The sequence below is a fragment of the Rhea pennata genome, chromosome 9, assembly GCF_028389875.1.
Source record: "Rhea pennata isolate bPtePen1 chromosome 9, bPtePen1.pri, whole genome shotgun sequence".
NCBI classification, from domain to species: domain Eukaryota; kingdom Metazoa; phylum Chordata; class Aves; order Rheiformes; family Rheidae; genus Rhea; species Rhea pennata.
In genome coordinates, this window is record NC_084671.1 from 5,784,638 (window position 1) to 5,797,933 (window position 13,296).

Consider the following 13,296-nt stretch of genomic DNA (forward strand, 5'->3'; position numbering starts at 1 on the left):
GAATGCATGATCTTGGATCCTTACATGCTAGGGATTTTTACTATTCTGAGTGCCGTAGCATGTAGTAACAGTGACGCTTGTTTACTTTCACTTAAGGCAGCTCCCTTCCTCAGCTTTGCTCACCCCAATGAAGCCAGCAGCAAGGCTCTTGTTACCTTTCAACAGGCAGCACAAGAAATTTTTCCGGAACTTTTCTGTAGGAACAGGCAAATGAATCACTGCCATGTTTTTCATTTCCCCCTTTCCTTAGCGCGCATCTGTGCTGCTCTGTTTCTCCTTTCTGTATGAATGTCATTGCCTGGGGGGGTTTCTTGCTTAGCTGGATTTGTGTGCAGGCTGCCTCGAGTTGCATGGGCCAAGAGATGGGGGGGGGGGATGGAAAAATGCTTACCACGCCACTGCTGACTTTGCCAGTGCCAGGTTACTTGCTGCTAAGCTATGCTGAGGAAGGGCTCAGGATACGTCTATCAGAAGCTGCAGTCAAGTGAGGGAGGGAGAAGAGTGACCTGCTCCTGTACCCAGCTCACTGCCCTTGTTTTTCCCAGCCATGCAGCACAAGTAGGAGGATCAACCCTTTCTCTCAAGAGCTCTCTCTACCCTCTCTCTCCTGCTCTGTCTCTTCCCTTTCCCCTTCTGCTTTGACCCAGTTCTGAATCCTCATAACTGAGGTACCAAAATTCAGTGTTGCCTAAACTGCTGAGATGCCTTCAGCTGGCACTGATGGTATGTTGCTAGCCCCACAACAGCTGTATCATCCATTAATTCGATGCTGACTATTTACACTCAGGCAATTCATAGAGCAATAAGTATCAGCTCTAGGACCAGACAAAATCCTTCAGGAAAGCCCACAGAGGTGGGCTGGAAGGGTCCCTCCCTGGGGACAGATGAACTGGTGCAGTTCCTCTGACAAGCTGGAGGTCTCCTGCAGAACCTGGTTTAGGAAACCCCACTTGGACTTCCAGGTAGAACTCAGTAGTGTAGTGCCATTTGGACAAATACTTTTTATTTATATTCTTATATTCTCAGAAACTTTGTACGACATTAACAACCCTCTGCAGCAAACTCATTCCAGACTTCTCTACATGCATGCATGCCTTAGGACTGAATTTGGTCCAAAGTCTCTGAGTATGCTCACCATTTCCCACAAAATAAATATTTGACCTGCTGATTTCAATGGACAATCAGCCTTCAGTAGCTGAAGTAGCTGGAACAACTCCTGAGCTGTTTAAAACAAGTTTCACTGTGTTATGAAAATTAAAGCGAATTGCTCATTCACTATTTATGTACAACCTTAGACTGATCCAGGAGAGAACGGAAGAAGCACTGAGAACATACCAAACCAGCTAAAGCCTTAGGTTCAAATCTGCAGATTCCTCTGAGTAACTTTAAACAGTCCCTCTCTATTTGGTGAGACTTTTAATGTGGAAGGGCTGAGAAAGATCTGACTTTTCACTGTGCTTTTACACTTTAAAACATAAGAAATAGTAAAGTTATGAAACTCTGGTACTAGCATGCAGAGGAGGTCTCTCTCTGACCCAACCTGAAGGGACTGCATGCTCGCAAGTGCTTGTACTAGATGAACTGGTGCTAGGCAGAGGTCTGTGATGGCCTTTATTGCCGTTGGTGTATTGTAGTTACGAGAGTGTCAACCTTACACGTACCAGCACAAGCCGCTAAACATAAATTGTAGAATTCTAAAACATTCTTTTTTTCAAAAAAGAATTTACCTTACCTACTACAAAATAATAGCAATGATGAGTGGATTTTGCCTGTTACTATTTCAGGTTGAATATGCATTTGATATTAAGTCACTTCTAGCTAAATGAAATAGCTACACAAATACAAGTTAAATATTTCATTCTCTATTACAGTTTACTAGTCTGTTGCAGCAGCTTTTCAAGTCTGGAAAATTTTTTTGGTTGAACTTACGCCAGGAGTAATCCCCTTTCAGTTAATCATTTACATGAATGGGTAATCTGCAGAGTTCATGCAAGGCCTGCAAACTATATTAATTACTAGAAACCTAATTAGAAATCAACAGAGTCAAAGGATCAGTGTTACTTCCATACGGTACCATCTGGTACAATGAGTCTGTATAGTTCAGCAAACTCCTCATCTCCTTCTGTGAAACTGTAACCGGGATATGTATTGCCAGAGAGAGCATGTTTATGCTGATATTCAGCTAGTTGTACTGCATTTTTATAGTCATCCTAAACGACAGGATCTCAGTCTCTGAATTTCTAGCTTTTATTTCAAAAGAGAATGTTTACTCAACAGTTTTCATTTTGAATGGGATACCAATGCAGCTGAAATTTATCCTACCGCATCCAAAAATATCCTAAATCCATGGACAGGTTAATGAAAAAATCCCCATGATTTCAAACATGAAAAGCTGTCCCCCATAAAAAGGTTTAGGTGAAGATAAAAGGTGTACATTGTCATTTGTTTTGATAATTATTACTGAAATATAAAAAGGCATGTTGTCCAGAGTCAAAAGACTGAAGAGTGAAGTTCCATACATTACACAAACACAGCAGACAGCAGCTTTTATCACCTGGAAATGGTAATGCGATTCTACCAACTGGTTTGCTTTTTCAGCCTCTGACCAGTTTGACAATTTTGACCAAAACATTCACTCCCGTTTGATACAAAGTTAGCCAGATGAAAATACAGGTCTTTGAAAACTCAACTTTTATGGTTTTAAATTCGCATCTTTCCAGACATTTTGATTTAGGGACACATTATACTTTAAACATACAATGCTTGCTATAGAAAGCCAGGGCCTTCACCTTAATTTAGCTGTCTTCCATGCATCCATTAGACTCACTCATTGGCTTTCGGAATTGAGAACAGCCACAGTGAATAAAATTCAGTAGCTTCAATTTTGTCTTTGTGTGGTCTGATTCTCTGTTATTAATTAGATTGTGCCAGATGTTCAGTGGGAATGAGAGAATTGTGTCATAAACCTGTAATCCACCCACTCTTTCCAAACTCCTCCCAAGTGCCTTGGTAGACATAATGCTTTCCACTGAACAGCCTATCATGTTACATCCTGTTACCTTTCCAGGGAGTATTCATTGATCTTATCTGTACATATTTAGTACAGGCGAACACCAAAGTTCGGCACTTCCTTCTTCAGAGTGTCCAGCAACTCAATGGGGAACTGCAGCATCCATCCTCCAACCAACTAAAGGGCTGAAGATAGAAGATTTTTTGAATTTTCTAAGAAGCACTACAGGTTAAAGAACATTCTTAATACGCAGACGTCAGATGATTAGAATGATGCCCTGACACACAGCTTTCCCGTTCCTGTCTCCTGTTATTTTTCAATTTCTTATGAGTGGACCCAAAGGCAGATGTGTTTCTAAACCAACTTTACCACCGTGAAGTCTAATTACTCTTTCTAATCCCAGGATTCCAGGGCACAGTTTCTTATTCAAGTTCACTCTTGGAATTCCTCATTTGGTTGTCCCAGACTTCCCTAAAAATCCACCACACCACCCTGTTCCTTTCCTATGTTGCCATAAATTTAGGGAATCCAGCTGCAGGCACTTAGTGCCACTGAGCAATGAGCACCCTATACTCTTCTAGTTTAAACATTTCAGGAAAAATATGGAAGGAAGTGGCATTTAGCAAAAGAATTTTTTGCCAAAGTGTTATTCTTAGAGGATTCTGGAGTTACAAATCATTTCCTGTTAACAGAAGTCCTGATGTTTTCTTTAAATGATCCTACCCTTCTGGTGAGACTGAGTGTTGTCAGTTGTTTCCTTCCTGTCTCCTCTCTTTCCAGCCAGTTCAGTTAGATATGAAGTTGGTGTATCTCCTTTGCTCTCTCCCATTTCCCTGCACTCAAGATGAGAAACTACATGGTCACCAATTCCAGGCTACCCTTTTGTGGAGAATTTTATTCTCTACAAAAAAATGGGGCAACTTTCAGAAGCTGAAAAATCAAAGCTGCATCTAGGTTGCCACACTCAAAGATGATGCATAGCTCTGTATCTTTGATAGAGCACCAGTTACTTTCATATATATCCTAAGTGGTAAATGACCGCTGCAATCATTTAAGTGGAACTCCTATCCAGCCCAGAGACCATTCAACCTCCCTGAATCCATTAATGTTTGAATGACAGCAAATTCCCAGGGGAAAATGCAAGTTTTGATGTGGTAATTCCACTGAGGAGATTCCACCACAAATACAGTTGCAATGGTGCGAGCCCTCACTCTTAACAAATGTGGCTTGTTTCTGCCCTGACTTTGTCCATATCCTTCTTCAATTATGTAGACTGAATTGGCAGATCAGATTCCCAGAACAGTCACACTGGCATCAAGTACTGCAGCAAAATATAACATCTCCTTTCTATCTATAAGCTGCCATTTCTGAAGTCATGAAGAACTTAAAAAAAAAAAAAAAAAAAAAAAAGCTAAAGCTATTAGGCATCAGTAAATCCACTGTAAAAAGTTACTATGAGAAAGAGCAGATGACTGTTTGGCTCACACCTCAGAAGTGAAGTTACAGAACAAAATGGAGTTTATTAATTTATACTGAATACCCCCATTTATCACAGAATTATGATAAGTCTCCTCAAGTTAAATCTCCCTAAAATAAACTCATCCAAGAAGTTTTATTTTATTTTTTTCTATTTCATATGTCTGAAGAAAGATTTCATTGTGGAAAAAGATGGGAGATCTGTAATAAAGAAGCCATTTACAAAGTTCTATGTCAGTCCAAATCATTATATTATACAGAAATAAGTCTCCACAGAAGTAAATCTTGCTTCAGTGAACTTTGGAAGGAGAAAATATAAACAATCACTGTTTCACAAGATCACACTTTCACAGATTCCTCATCTATGACACAGGCAGTGTTCAGACATAGTGGATTAAAACCTGCTTAGCTTCTAGTTGGGCAGGTTCTCTGTGCATACAAATCCATTCCATCACTACATTTTTGTCAACAATATAATTCTTGAACTGCTAATAAAATTGTCTAATATCTTTTGTGGCCCTCTGTTTTTGAATACCAAACCTACATATCTCACCAGCTAAGCCTCATCTGTCATTGCTTTTGCAAATGGGAACAAAGAAAGTTTTGACCCAAATCAGTGCTGACAAACTGTCCGGTGACAACAGTAAGACTAGATCTACTCTAGTGTACAGAGCTGCTTGCACACTACTAACTCTTTCTTGCCTAATTCTAGCATCTTTTAATAAAATCAGAGAGGTTTTAGCCATTTTTCAGTTCATCATTTACTATCATTGCCAAGAACTTGTGTTCAAGTACTTCAGGAACTGTGTACCATGTGACAGTAGCAGCCCTTTCTTTTGAAATGAATCGAAAAAGTCTCAGTTAAGACCAGTCTCACTAAGAACTAGTCTCCTGGTTCTTAATGCAGCTTTAGAACAGCACACAAACTGCCAAAAATTGTTGGGTTTTTGGTAGTCTTCTTCCAACTCTTTGTGATCTATGATGACTTGATTATCTCTTGGGGCATCCTGTGCTGGAAGGGTCAAATCCCGGTTTTGAGACTTACACACTGCTTGCCATAGAGGTAACCCCAGACAATAAGTTTGGGGTGTAAGCCTGTACAGAAGAAGGTGTGAATCCAGCTCCATCTTCTCCCTTAGTATGAATCTAGCGGCAGGAGCTTCATAACTGATCTTCCACAACCCTATCTCTTTTCCTCCTTTGCTGCTCTGCAGTCTTTGTTATTGGTGAATGTGGCCAGTGGAAATGGGACTGCTGAGAGATATACAAACATTGTGTGATTCAGAAATATACCTTTGATGTCTCTGAAATTCAGTCAGGAATAACTAGACCTTCTCCTGACAGGGGCCGCTGAACAGTTTTTATGAATTGTGGTTGTCACATTTCATACAGCATACAGCCATCCTGCTTCTCTGCTAGAAACCAAAGACTAGATGCCAAGGGTCTTGCAAAGTAATGCTCTCTTTCTCCAAACTTCCCTCATTAGGTAAAATATGAAAGAAAAATATCCCAATTATATTCCTGATTGTGCTTCCACCTCAGAAAGCAGTTCTTACTAGTATTAAACTCTGTGCTGTTTCCAAGAAACCTGATTTACATGGAATAACAAATCTGATGAAAAATCTATTCTGATGCAAGACTTTGCTTTTAATTTACTCAGGCAACCAAAAGTCTTACAAAGTGTTTGCTTCAACCTCACCCATACAGTCTTGAAATGCCTAAGAAAATGAACTTTTTTGAAGATTGAATCTACTCATTACATTTTGAGTCACATGGTTTGGTAGATAGTTGCACACTGAGCGGGCTGAAAACAAGCTGAAAATTATCTTTGAACCTACAGTGCTATATAGATATGTTGCCTGCCTGCATGCATAAAGCTTTGGACAGCCATTTGAAAATTATTGACGTGTTATGTTACCTGGTCTCTGATTTAAAAAAAGAGAAAGTTCTAAAATCATTTTTAAAAACTGGTATTGAAAATTCCTTTAAAATAATGATTTTGGGTATGATTTTCTTCTTTATGAAAAAAGTCCAGACAGGAATAAAATATCCATAGCATGTTTACAAAAAAGAAAATTTACAGAGTTCCAGTCATTAAAAAGATTTTTTAAGAATAATCCTACCTTAGATAGTATGTACATATTTTGTATTACATTACAGACGGTAGCTTGTTTCCCATAAGGTATGTTGAACTGCAGCAGAATTACTTCTCTTTGTTAATGATAACTCTTCTTTGAGAGCAATGATCATTAGGAATGGGTCCATTTTCTTCAGGCTGAGGCACTGTGTTAGCATTTGAGAGAAGGTGAGGGGCAATATTTTGTTGCTGTTGCAAGCAAACTGAATGCCTCAATGAACTTTAGGCAGGTGAACAAGATTGAATCTGATATCTCATCAGCTGACAGGGATATTAGAAGAAACTAGGACTGTCTCACATTTTAAATTTGCCATTTACTAGGCATTCATTCTGAGAGTTAACTCACTGACAGTGAGAATTAAAGAGTAAATTGTCGGCTTGAGCAGTATAACCGTCTGATCCCTGTGTTAGGCTCACAATATGCTTAACAGGATTTCCATCCTCTAGTTCCCCCCAATCCAATGGGATACACAGTTCGAGGTTAACACAGTTCTGGGGTAACTGCTTGCCAACTCTGAGAAATGTGTGGTTTCTAAAAATTGGTGTAAATAGGTAACACAATGCAGAAGAGCTGAGGCAATTCTTAACCTTCTCTCATATTTCTTTTTGGAACAGGAAGATTTTAAGTGAATGCACCAAGCATCTTAAAAGCTAACAACAGATTAGCAGGTTAAATGTGAAATAGGTTTATCAGATCAGTGTAGTGCTCTTCTTGTAATTATGTTTTTACAGCCTGGTTAAAGGATGGTATTGGAGAAGGGCTTGTGATGTCAGAGTGGGTAGGGCTTAGAAGCACAGATGAGGGCTAATCAAGATAAGTTCAATTTGTATTTAAAGTAAAGTCAGCGTTAGTTAAGGCAGTTTTTGACATGTTAATCTTGATGTGTTTTAAAAGCTGCCAATCACATGACTGAGGCAACTTGAGAGGAAGACTTACAGTGAAGGCACGCAGTTGGATGCTCATGGTGTCTTCATTTATCTCAAAACTAAGGTCTTCATAACAGATGTAAGTATACATGAAACAAAAATAAACAGTTCTAGTTTTTAATATAAATGGCAGTGCAATAACTGCTAAGCAACACCAAGAAGTGTATGATTTTTCAGATTTTGATAGGAAAGATTTATTTCATAATAGAAATAGCACAGTTCACTTCTTCATAGTGTTTTTAAAGAGCAGCACTGGACTGCAGATAGAATAAGGTTAGGAATTGTCAGGGTGATATAGAAAAGGTAAAGTATGTGACTGACTATGTACTGAATTCTTAACAATGTGCTGTATGTATTCTCATGCATAATTATCCTACATATTCAGGTGGAAACTGTATTTTTTATAACATATACTTTATCATTTCGGAAACATTTAAAAGATCTATTTCATAAATGGGAGCTTTAATTTTGGGAAGGATTGTCATTGCATATTCTGTACTTTTCTAGAGGATGCAGACTGAGTTACTTTATGTACAGGAACAAACATTTCACAGTCTTGTCTAACTGTAACAAAATATTCTTAAAAACTAACTAGCTATTAACATATATAGTCTAATCCTTGTGGTAATTTATCTTTTTTAAAGTACAACAGAAAAACCTCAATATTTTACAGATGCTTCCTGGAGTAGTTTATTTTCTAAATCAGTATGGAATTAGAATTGATCAAGGCTATCACAGTACATATGTATTTGGATGTTTTAGCCTGATACACCTTTATTAGACCTACACATTTAAAACTGCATGCTCATGTGCATAGTCATTTTAGTGAACCCCAGTGATAACAGCTTTGTGGAACACTGATGCATGCAGTGTGATATATTTTGTAAAAATAATACCAGAATGTGATGAGAGTGCCTTATATCTTCTTATTATCTGAGTATGTGGGTGGAATTAATTGTAGGCTGAGAACACCTTGGGTGCTGTTATATTACTTCTTAAACTAAAATTTCAAGTTGCTCAGTTATAGAATATGTAAAATTCCTATTTCCAGGGTACCTCAGAGATAGCAGAGAAAGAAAGGGAGCTAGAGGAAATCCAGATTCAAGTAATTTTATCATGGTCTGATCCTGCAAACTGTAGAGCTGAAAGTGTTCAGAGTCTGTTGAAGCTGCTGACTTTCAAAGTTGTTTACAGGATCAGATCTGCAGTTTCACATGTTCCTCTCACAAGAGGAATATAGTTGGGATTAAATCTTGTGACTTGATTTATGAATTTGGAAAACAATATTGGGTTTAGTATCTGTATCTGTGACTTACATATATTTTAACATACTTGCCAATATTTTTTAAACTGAGTTTGTGTTGTCTTTGTCATAAAGCAAACCTGAAAAGACCAATATTAAAAAAGGGAAAATCTTGTTTTATCTTAGTGCAGTAAGACACAGCAAATGCAGTTTTCTTTTCTTTTTTTTTTTTTTTATCACAGATTTTGGGGAAGGCTGAGGGACACTCCTGCAATATCTAATATCGTAACTGAAGAGAGAGGGTACTGAGCATTCAGTACAGGTTTTCTAAATTCAAAATCTTAGTTAGCCTGTGAAGTTAAAGTGTTGTTAAATAAAAATAATTTTAGCCTTCCTAAAACCTGTTCCTCTTTCCACTGTCTGGTTTCTTTTGTCACTGACAATGCTGTCATTTGCACTAGTTTTTAAGTTAATTTAAAGAAATATAATAATATTAACAGCATTACTGTTGTGCAGAAAATCCCACTAAAATTCAACTGAATTTCATCTGAGTATTCCAGCTGCACACTCTGGTCATCAGAAAGCTTTCCATTCCATGATTTCCATTTCCAATATTAAAAAATTAAAAATGAAAACAAACTTCTTCTGTATGCTTTAACTGTAGGTTAAAAATTAAAACAGAGTTTGGTTTCCATTTAGCTGATCCCATTTAGGTCACACTCTGCAATCTTTAGGCTTCTAAAAGAATCAAAAGCGTAAAGATAATATTTCAGGAAAAAGAAGCCAAAGTTCATCACTAATTATGAAATAAATCTGCAAGAAAAACAAGTTTTGTCATGCTTTTATCTCCATGTATGCAATCCACATAATACAGCAACTCAGTCCTTGTAAACAGTTTGTCCACGTACCACTTTGTCAGGAGACAGGGTGGGTGCAGAATATTATACACATACACTAGCACATACACACACTTGCTCTGCTAAGAACAGCATTTTCACTAGTTCCTGCACAAGTCATTCTCTTTAGGTTTTTAGAAACCTGTAGTCAAAGCCCCCTCTGCTCAGTAGGGTCCCGCTGGACCCCTGGGTGCTGTCACAAATGTAAATTAATATTAACAGCATTATGGTTGTGCACAAAACAGTCTTGTGGTTTCAGCACTGAGCTGAGAGGGAGAAGTGCTAAGTTGAATTCCCACCTCAGCTGCTTACTGTTGTGTATCTTGATCCCTCCAATGCTATATCAAAAGGTAGAAAGACTACTGCTTTTCTCCTCCACCATCTGTCTGTCCCAACTAGCAGGCTTTCAGGGCTCTTACTGTGGGCTTGTGCTCAGCACAATGCCTCTCCACCTCTGCTTTCAGTCAATGCATAAAGCTGATGGTTGCCTTAGTAGCACACAGAAACCATAATTTATACTTGCCCCCAGACGCTTCAGTTAGAACAAGATGAATTCCTGTAATCAACTTGATTTAGTTTCTGAAGAACTGAATTTGCTAATACGAATACTGTTCTTGGGAATAGTGTGTTTAAAACAAATACAAATAACTTACAGCTCCGAATCTTAACAATTAGCTAGTTCAATAATGATGAAACGTTCATGTCTTTGTTTCAGTGTAAGGGCATGTGATGCAAATTCTACTGGCTGATACACACAGTATAAATATAGTTATTTTCCTTTCTTGAGGGAATGTGTTGTTCTCAATCCAGTTTTAGGATTACACTCTAATCTCAGTCGCAGGGCAGTCTGCACCCACGTATCTAGGATTAGAATTTAGCCCTCCAGCCTCTCCGATGGTACCTTACCCAATTAAGAAGACATATTTCATGCTTCTGTATGACACAATGTTGGTGCAATTGTTTTCTTGCTTTCCAACAGTCATTTATTTTGCTGACTGTAGGTTCCTGAATAAGTATAGTATTTGGCTTTAGGACTTGTAGTATAGCTTGAGGGCAAGAACCCTTGATATTACAGTAAATAATATTAGAATATTAGTAATATTGGAATATTTGTTTTTCCTTTAAAACTCCATCTGGTTGCTGAAGTAATCAGGAGTTTTTCTAAGCTTTTTATAAAAAGGTTGACAATGGGAAAATCAAATGAGACTATGCATCAGTTTCCTCATATATCTTACCCATAAACATGTATACATGTTCATATTATATGTATAACTGACTTCTCTGACATAAATTTACTCGAGCATTTTAAACAATACTTAGCTTCATCCAAAGATTCTGTGGAGCCATTGTAAAGCTATGGAGAACATTACCTTTAAGAATGATAATTACCTATGTGTTTGATGTGAATTAAAGCAGTATTAATTAACGATATCTTAATGCATTTAACTAAATAATAGGTCTTCCAACAAGTTTTTTTCATACATAAGATGAAACCATATTTTTGCCAAAACCAATGAATAATATAGATGCACAGAACTGCTATAAACATTTTGAAATTGCATATAACATGATCAGATTTGCAAATGCTTTTGGTCCACGAAGTTTGTGTCTTGCCACTTCTCATCTAATAAATTGAGACAGAATTAGTACTGGGTGAGTGGTTCTGCCTGCTGCCAAGAAGGGTTTGCTAAGGGTAAGACTCTCAAGGTAGAGATTAACTTGTCTTCATCCCTGTAATGTGCTGTACAGCCAGGATTTGTGCAATAGGATCAGAGACGAGTCACATATGAATGTAATGCTGGACAGCTGGTGTGTATGAATTCATATGTGCCCTGCTGCAAGATTTTGAGCTACTCTCAAATCCCAGCTAATATATGTATCAAGAGTATACTTTCTCTGTTCTCTCAGAGCTCTTTTTTACAGATGTTGGTTATGAAAATAGTATGAAACTTAAGCATCCTAAATTTGATCTGCAAGTCACCAGCTAATTGACAAGTAACCCCAAAAGGAGTTTTTCTATGGGGAAGTAACATAACTCAATCAAGAGCAGTATCTCCTCCTGACACAAGGTCACATGCTATTCCTACTATTAGGTTATTAAGCTAAATATTTATTCCAGCTGATAAATTCAGTATTTCCACTGAAGTGAAACAAATAATTTAATGCAGATAACATATACACACAATAAACACATCTGGTAAGATACTACATAGAAAATGTGTCCTTTAAGTAAAATTTACAGCATAGTGATATTCTGATGTTCAGCTTGATTAGATTAGAATTTCAGTGGAAATAACATTTGAAAATTTTTACCAGAATTTACCAGAAATACTGGAGTTTTTTAATATCTGAAAAGAAATCCCAAGACAAGTTAGATAGCATAACAACAGAATAATTTGGCAGAGCAACTCCAGTGAAACCTTATTAAGGAATCAGACCCTCCTGTTGGCTCATGATGATTCAAAAACTGGGTCAGTTGAAGTGATAGCCTTAGTGGAAGAAGATACTCTGGAACTTTTAAATCATGTTATTCCATGACTTTTTCAATATATAATATTGCTTTTCCATATCAAACCAACAGACCACCTAGTCTAGCTCTTTGCAAATTACTTATGCAGGCAACATTGTATGAAATGATGCTCTAAGGATCTTGGCATATCTTCAGCCATTGAATGGATAATGATCTGCCTATAAATACGGATCAACTCCACTATGTATGCTGCTGCATATGGTACTGTATTTTCAATGCAATTGCCAGCAACTAAAAGGAAACCTTACTTTTTAAAAGGAAGCTTGAAGGAAAGATTTGAAATAGACTCTTCTTCAGTTCTGAAAGGACAATGCAAGAGACTGCCAACAAGAGAGTATAACATACGTTATATCCAAAACTGCATTAACCAAAGTCCAAACACGTTCTGAGAATCACACAGACTACATAAAAAACAATGCAGTGACATTGTAATGGTTTCTAATCACAGTTATTGACACTTGGTTGTTGACAGATGTCTGTCAGAACAGGCTGGGTATATTTGATCCCACAGGGAGGTGGTAGATTTGAGTCAGAATAAATGGGGCCTCTCCCACTACCTTTTCCATGATTCTGCCCTTTGAAGTTGTGTCAGATACTTTTTAGTCCTAGGTGTGATTTTATGGGGGGAAGAGGAGGTGCTACTATAACAGTGAAGGTGTAAAGGTTCTAGGTAGGCCTGATGAAGAAAAGTGTCTTTTACTTGAGTGACTTACTCCCATACAGGGACAGCTTCCCCAGAAAAAAGTGTGTTCATGACTGTGACTAAAACAGGGGACTGAAGCATTCTAGCAGTTCCTAAAAGCAGAGGTGGTACAATTTTCCAGCCATCTGACAGACAGAATTTATTTATTTAGTTTAGTGTTAACATTAGCTTTTTTTTTTCTTCTCCGATTTACTGAAATAAAAAAGGAAACACACTTCTACTTTCTCTTCCGATTTCTATTTGTACTACTGCTGCTTGCTTTGCACTTTCATATTCTCTACTCAGGTGCACCAGGACAAATTCTGAATTGTGAGGAGGTTAGGATGAAGTTTCCCTATGGCCAAGTTGTTTCATAATTGCAGATTTGTTTTCTA